Here is an 8258-nt window from a genome sequence, read left to right as displayed (position 1 = left end):
AGGATCATTATTTGTATATGAACACTATAGATATTGCTTTAACTTTTGGAGGTAGAGCAATTTTTATGTATTACTTAGAGATTTCTTTATAAATCTATCAAGGCAAAATTATTTTAGTGCCGAATGATGCTGTGGATGGGTTTGGACTTTATTCTGACACCTCTCTCCCTTATCTCGATCTCTCTGTCTCCATCTCTGGAAACAAACTGTCCACTGATATCTTTTAGAGACCTACTGATTCTCATGACTATTTTGACTGTACCTCTTCCCACCCTGTCTCCTGTAAAAATGCCATTTCATTTCTTCAGTTCCTTCACCTCCATCGCATTTGTTCCCAGGATGAGACTTTCCTTTCTAGGACATCAAAGATTACCTCCTTCTTCAAAGAACAGGCTTACCCTTCTTCTGCCATTGATGCTGTCCTCACCCGCCTCTCCTCTGTTACTTAGACATCTGCACTCACCCCATCTTCCTACCACAACAGGAATAAAGTTCCTCTTGTCCCAAGCGACCACTCCATGAGCCTCCAGATCATTCCCCACAACTTCTTCCATCTTTAACAGGACTACCACAAAACACAACTTCACCTCCCACCCCCACCCAACACTCTGCATTCCACAGGGATCACTTCCTCCATGATTCTCTTGTCCATTTGTCCCTTTGCACTAATCTCCCTGCTGGCACTTAACCCTATAAGTGGCAGAAGTGCTACACCTGCCCCCTCTCCGCCATTCAGGACCCTGTCCTTCCAGATGAGGCAACACTTCACTTGTGAATATGTTGGGACAGTCTCCTGTATCCAGTGCTCCTGATGTGGCCTCTTCCACATCAGAGACCCAAAATAGATTGGAGGACTGCATTGTCAAGCACCTTTGCTCCATCTGCAGAAAGCAGGATCTTCTGGAAGCCAACTGTTTTAATTCCTATCACTATTCCTATTCTGAAGTGTCAGTCAATGGCCTCCTCTTCTACCGTGATGAAGCCACTCTAGGTTGGAGAAGCAACACCTCATATTCCATCTGGGTAGCCTCCAACCTGATGGCACGAACATTTATTTCTCCATCTTATACTAATTTTCCTCCTCCTCCTCCTCCCTCTTCCCTCTTCTTCAATTCCCCACCTGGGCCTCTTACCTTTTCTCCTCACCTGCCTATTACATTTCTCTGGTGCACTTCCTCCTTTGCTTTCTCCCATGGTCTACTCTCCTCTGCTATCAGATTCCTCCTTCTCCAGCCTTTTACTTTTCCACCTATTACCTCCCAGTTTCTTACTTCTTCCCCCCCCCCCCCCAACCCACCTGGCTTTGCCTATCACCTTCTACTTCGTCTTCCTCTTCCCCTACCTTCCTATCTTGGCATCTTCCCCTTTCCTTTCCAGTCTTGATGAAGGGTAACAGATTGAAATAAGACTGTTTATTCAATTACATAGATGGTGCCATTTCCATAGATCGGACAGCAGCACAGATGCAGTATAAGAGTTCCCATGCAGGTCCGTAGCGGAGCTTGACAAAGCAGCCAGTTCTCAGTGGGAGCCTTTGATTGGATAGTGGCAGAGACGTAGTAGAATTGTTCCCACGCAAGTCGGCGAGAACAGGCAGAGGTGAGGTAAGTAGGTAAGTTTACTTTTTATTTATTTTTCTTATTTGATTCCTAAAAGAATAGGGGGTACATCTGCAGGGCCAGGGTTCTGTTCTGGGTGTCAGATGTGGATTTTCCAGGAGAATTCCAGCCTCCCCGTGGCCACACCTGCACCGGGTGCATTGAGATGCAGCTCCTTAGAGACAGTGTTAAGGACCTGGAACTGCAGCTTGAGAACCTTCAGCTTGTTAGGGAAAGTGAGGAGGTGATAGACAGGAGCTGCAGGGATGCAGTCTACAAGAGACAGATAAATGAGTGACTGCCAGGAGAGGGAAGGGAGAACATTAGATAGTGGAGAGCACCCCTGTGGCTATCCCCCTCAACAAGAACTCCATTTTGAGTACTGTTAGAGGGAGGAGGGACCTACCTGGGAGAATCAGCAGCGGCCATGACTCCGGCACTGAATCTAGCCCTGTGGCTCAGAAGTGTAGGAAACTGAAGAGGATGGCATCAGTAATACGGGATTCTGTAGTCAGGGAGACATATAGGCAATTCTGTGGATGCGAAAAAGAAACACAAATGGTAGTTTGCCTCCCAGGTGCCAAGGTCCGCAATGTTTCTGAATGCCTCCACAATATCCTGAAAAGGGAGGGTGAGCAGCCAGAATTTGTGGTACAAATTGGTACCATCAACATAGGTAGAAAAAGAGAGGAGGTCCTGAATACAGAATACAGGGAGTTAGGAAGGAAGTTGGGATGCAGGACCTCAAGGGTAGTAATCTCAGGATTGCTGCCTGTGCCATGCAACAGTGAGGATAGGAATTGAATGAGGTGGCAGATAAATGCATGGCTTTGGAATTGGAGCAGGAGGCAGGGATTCAGATTTCTGGATAATTGGGACCTCAATAAATCTACTGGCTGTTTTTTATAGACCACCCAATAGTAACAGGGACATTAAGGAGTAGATAGGGAGACAGATTCTGGAATGGTGCAATAATAACAGGGTTGTTGTGGTGGGAGATATTAATTTCCCCAATATTGATTGACATCTCCCTAGAGCAAGGGATTTGTTAGGTGTGTTCAGAAAGGTTTTCTAACACAATATGTAGATAAGCCTACAAAGAGGAGAGGCTGTACTTGATCAGGTATTGGGAAGTGAACCTGGTCAGGTGTCAGATCTCTCAGTGGGAGAGCATTTTGAAGATAGTGATCAGAACTCTATCACCTTTAACATAGCATTGGAGAGGGATAGGAACAGACAAGTCAGGAAAACGTTTAATTGAAGTAAAGGGAAATATGAAGCTATCAGGCAGGAACTTGGAAGCATAAACTGAGAGCAAATGTTCTCAGGGAAATGTATTGCAAAAATGTGGCAAATGTTCGGGGGATATTTGCGTGGCATTCTGCATAGGTACATTCCAATGAGACGGAAAGGATGGTAGGGTACAGGAACCATGGTGTACAAAGGCTGTAGGAAATCTAGTCAAGAAAAGAAAAGCTTATGAAATGTTCAAAAAGCTAGGTAATGATAGAGATCTAGAAAATTATAAGGCAAGCAGGAAGGAGCTTAAGAATGAAATTAGGAGAGCCAGAAGGGGCCATGAGAAGGCCTTGGTGAGCAGGATAAAGGAAAACTCCAAGGCATTCTACAAGTATGTGAAGAGCAAGAGGATAAGATGTGAGAGAATAGAACCAATCAAGTATGACAATGGAAAAGTGTGTATGGAACTGGAGGAGATAACAGAGGTACATAATGAATACTTTGCTTCAGTATTCACTACGGAAAAGGACATTGGCTTTTGTAGGGATGACTTACAGCAGACTGAAAAGCTTGAGTATATAAACGTTAAGAAAGAGGATGTGCTGGAGATTTTGGAAAGTATCAAGTTGGATAATTTACCGGGACCAGATGAGATATACCCCAGGCTACTGTGGGAGGCAAGGAAGGAGATTGCTGAACCTCTGGCAATGAACTTTGCATCATCAATGGGGATGGGAGAAGTTCCGGAGGATTGGAGGGTTGCAGATGTTGTTCCCTTATTCAAGAAAGGGAGTAGAGATTGCCCAAGAAATTATAGACCAGTGAGTCTTACTTCAGTAGTCGGTAAGTTGATGGAGAAGAGAGGCAGGATTTATGAACATTTGGAGAGGCATAATCTGATTAGGAATAGTCAGCATAGCTTTGTCAAAAGCAGGTTGTGCCTCATGAGCCTGATTGAATTTTTTGAAGATGTGACTAAACACATATGAAGGTAAAGCAGTAGATGTAGTGTATATGGATGTTTCTGTGTGTCCATGATATCCTAAAGTGGGAAGGTGAACAGCCAGAGGTTGTGGTACATATTGGTAGGAAAAGGGAAGAGGCCCTGAAAACAGATTACAGGGAGTTAGGAAAGAAGCTGAGAAGCAGGACCACAAGGATAGTAATCTCAGGATTACTGCCTGTGCCAAGCAACAGTGAGTATAGGAATAGAGTGAAGTGGAGGATTTAAGCAGGGATTCTGATTTCTGGATTATTGGGACCTCCTTTGGGGCAGGCGTGACCCGTACAAAAAGGACAGGTTGCACTTGAATCCAAGGGGAACCAATATCCTGGTAGGAAGGTTTGCTAAGGCTGTTGAGGAGAGTTTAAACTAGAACTGGTGGGGGTGGGGAGGGGGAACCAAACTGAAGAGAAGGATGAAGGGACGGTTGGCTCACAAATTGAGAAAGCTTGTAGACAATGTGAGGAGGATAGGCAGATGATAGAGCAGGGATGCATCCAGACTGATGATTTGAGATGTGTCTATTTTAATGCAAGGAGTATCATGAACAAAGCAGATCAGCTTAGAGTGTGGATCAGTACTTGGAACTATGGTGGTGTGGCCATTACAGACTTGGATGACTCAGGGGCAGGAGTTTCAGAAAGGACAGGGAGGGAGGCAAAAGAAGTGGGGACATGGCACTACTGATCAGAGATAGTGTCACAGCTCCAGAAATGGAGGAATTGTCTACTGAGTCTCTGTGGGTGGAAGTTTGGAGGGTTGCAGATGTTGTTCCCTTATTCAAGAAAGGGAGTAGAGATTGCCCAAGAAATTATAGACCAGTGAGTCTTACTTCAGTCGTTGGTAAGTTGATGGAGAAGATCCTGAGAGGCAGGATTTATGAACATTTGGAGAGGCATAATATGATTAGGAATAGTCAGCATGGCTTTGTCAAAGGCAGGTTGTGCCTTTCAAGCCTGACTGAATTTTTTGAGGATATGACTAAATACACATGAAGGTAGAGCAGTAGATGCAGTATATATGGATTTTAGCAAGGCATTTGATAAGGTACCCCATGCAAGGCTTATTGAGAAAGTAAGGAGGCATGGGATCCAAGGGGTCATTGCTTTGTGGATTCAGAATTGGCTTGCCTACAGAAGGCAAAGAGTAGTTGTAAACCAGTCATATTCTGCATGGAGGTCAGTGACCAGTGGTGTACCTCAGGGATTTGTTCTGGGACCCCTTCTCTTTGTGATGTTTATAAATGACCTGGATGAGGAAGTGGAGGGATGGGTTAGTAAATTTGCTGATGACACAAAGGTTGGGGATGTTGTGGATAGTGTGGAGGGCTGTCAGAGGTTACATCAGGACATTGATAGGATGCAAGACTGGGCTAAGAAGTGGCAGATGGAGTTCAACCCAGTTAAGTATGAGATGGTTAATTTTGGTAGGTCAAATATAATGGCAGAATATAGTATTAATGGTAAGACTCTTGGCAGTGTGAAGGATCAGTGGGATTTTGGGGTCTGAATCCATAGAACACTCAAAGCTGCTGCGCAGGTTGAATGTGTGGTTAAGAAGGCATACAGTGTATTGGCCTTCATTAACTGTGGGATTGAGTTCAAGAGCCGAAAGGTAATGTTACAGCTATTTAGGACCCTGGTCAGACTCCACTTGGAGTACTGTGCTGGTCATCCCATTACAGGAAGGATGTGAAAACTATTGGAAGGTTGCAGAGGAGACTTACAAGGATGTTGCCTGGATTGGGGAGCATGCCTTATGCGAATAGGTTGACTGAACCTAGCCTTTTCTCCTTGGAGCAATGGAAGATGAGAGGTGACCTGATAGAGGTGAAAGAGATGATGAAAGGCACTGATCATGTGGATAGTCAGAGGCTTTTTCCCAGGGCTGAAATGGCTAACACAAGAGGACATAGTTTTAAGATGCATGGAACTGGGTATAGAGATGTCAGGGGTAAGTTTTTTACGCAGAGAGTGTTGAGTGTGTGGAATGGGCTGCCAGCGACAGTGGTAGAGGCGGAAATAACAGGTTCTTTTAAGAGACTCTTGGATAGGTACATGATGCTTAGAAAAATAGAGGTCTATGGGTAACCCTAGGTAATTTCTAAAGTATATGTTCGGCACAGAATTGTGGGCCGAAGAGCTTGTAGTGCACTGTAGGTTTCCTGTTTCCATGAGAAAATAACAAGCAGGGTGGACAAAGGAAAGACAGTGGATGTCATTTACTTGGATTTTCAGAAGGTGTTTGATAAAGTGTCACACATGAGGCTGCTTAACAAGATAAAAACCTATGGCGTTATAGGAACGATACTGGCACGTATAGAGGAATGGCTGACAGGCAGGAGGCAGCGAGTGGGAATTAAGGGGGCCTTTGCTGGTTGGCTGTCAGTGACTAGTGGTGTTCCTCAGAGGTCAGTATTGGGACCACTACTTTTCACACTGTTTATCCATGATTTAGATTATAAAATTGATGGCTTTGTGGCAAAGTTTGCTGATGATATGAAGATAGGTGGAGGGGTAGGTGGTGCTGAGGAAGCAATGCAATTGCAGCAGGACTTAGACAAATTAGAAGAATGGGCAAAAAAGTGACAGATGGAATACAGAGTTGGGAAATGTGTAATAATGGATTTTGGTAAAAGTAACAAACATGTAGACTATTATCTAAATGGGGAGAAAATTCAAAAATCAGAGGTGCAAAGGGACTTGGGAGTCCTCGTGCAAGACTCCCAGAAGATTAATTTACAGGTTGAGTCTATGGTAAAGAAGGCAAATGCAATGTTGGCATTTATTTCAAGGGGAATTAATTATAAAAACAAGGAGATATTGCTGAGGGCTTATAAGACACTAGTCAGGCTGCACTTGGAGTACAGTCGACAGTTTTGGGCTCCATATCTCAGAAAATATGTATTGTCATTGGAGAGTCCAGAGGAAGTTTCCAAGGATAATTCCAGGAATGGAGGGGTTAACATATGAGGAGCATTTTACAACTTTGGGCCTGTATTCATGAGAATTTGAAGAATGCAGGGGATCTCATTGAAACCTACCGAACATTGAAAAGACTAGATAAAGTGAATGTGGAGAGGATGTTTTCTGTGGTGGGATTGTCCAAAACACAATCTCAAAATTGAGGGACAACCCTTTAAACAGAGGTAAGGAAGATTTTTTTTGCCAGAGAGTAGTGAATCTGTGGAATGCTCTGCCACAGACAGCTGTGGAGGCCAAGACCATGAGTATATTTAAAGTGAAAATTGAGAATTTCCTGATTGGTCAGGGCGAAATGGCAGGTGGATTGGGTTGAGTGGGATCCAGGATTAGCCATGATGAAATGGTGGGGCAGACTCAATGGGCTGAATGGCTTTATTCTGCTCCTATGTCTTCTGCTGCCTGACCTGATTTCCTCCAGCATTTTGTGTGTGCTACCCTGGATTTCCAGCATCTCTTGTGTTTTGAACTTAATTTGTTCAGTAGGTAGTATATACAAAAGATTCAGATTCTGTACAGGTATTCATCATTACATCACTACCATTGAAGTAATTAAGTGTAATTTAATTTTTGACTTCTATCCCCACACCACTTAGCCTTTGCAGACATCCTTTCTTTGATAGAACTTTCTTTAAAACTTTTAACTACAAAATATGAGCAATATTTGGGGACAGGGTATTTGATTCACTTTTTTTTTGATCATCCCAGATTTTAAAAAAGAACTGGGTTTAAATCTGTAGCAATTTGAAGACTTAACCAGCCACCAGTATAAAATGAACTGGCTGACTCCTTATTCACACTCAACACCCACGATAGGATACCTGCACTAATTTAGACTTTCCTGTTCTATCTGACATAAGAGTACATATTGCAGATTACTATCGCTGATAGGTTCTTTATTCCAACATTAAGCACTCATCACTCCAGTGCGGAAGGGTTTACTGCTTTTCGGTGTGATTTCTTGGCTCCGTTTGTTTTCGCATGGTTCACAGCTAAGATGAGTAGGACAGGTTTTCTTTCTTCACAAAAAGTAGTGGTTGCCTCTGTCTATGGTGGTGGCAGTGGAGGCAAGATTCAAGAATGTTTAATGTCATTTCCAATACAGAAGTGCAAAGGAGAATGAAATAATTGTTACTCCGAATCCAATGCAGCACAAAAAACATAATAATTTATAAACCACAATAAATACAGCACTGTGCAAAAGTCTTAAGCACATATATATAGCTAGGGTGCTATGATTTTTGGACAGTACTGTATTTATCAACATGGAGCAGAAAGCAAGTTTGTAAATCTGGCAGGAGCAAAGGATGTTGGGGACGGCAGGATGGAGCACTGTGGAAGGGATATGGGACAGATGGAAGAGGAGTACTAGGGGCAGGGGGTGACACAAGTGCAGACACACCCAGCCCTGAGACACCATGCGAGGTCATTTGATTC

Source organism: Hemitrygon akajei, chromosome 9 (assembly GCF_048418815.1).
Source record: "Hemitrygon akajei chromosome 9, sHemAka1.3, whole genome shotgun sequence".
NCBI lineage: Eukaryota > Metazoa > Chordata > Chondrichthyes > Myliobatiformes > Dasyatidae > Hemitrygon > Hemitrygon akajei.
The sequence above is the reverse complement of the archived record's forward strand: the minus strand, read 5'-3'. Positions refer to the sequence as shown.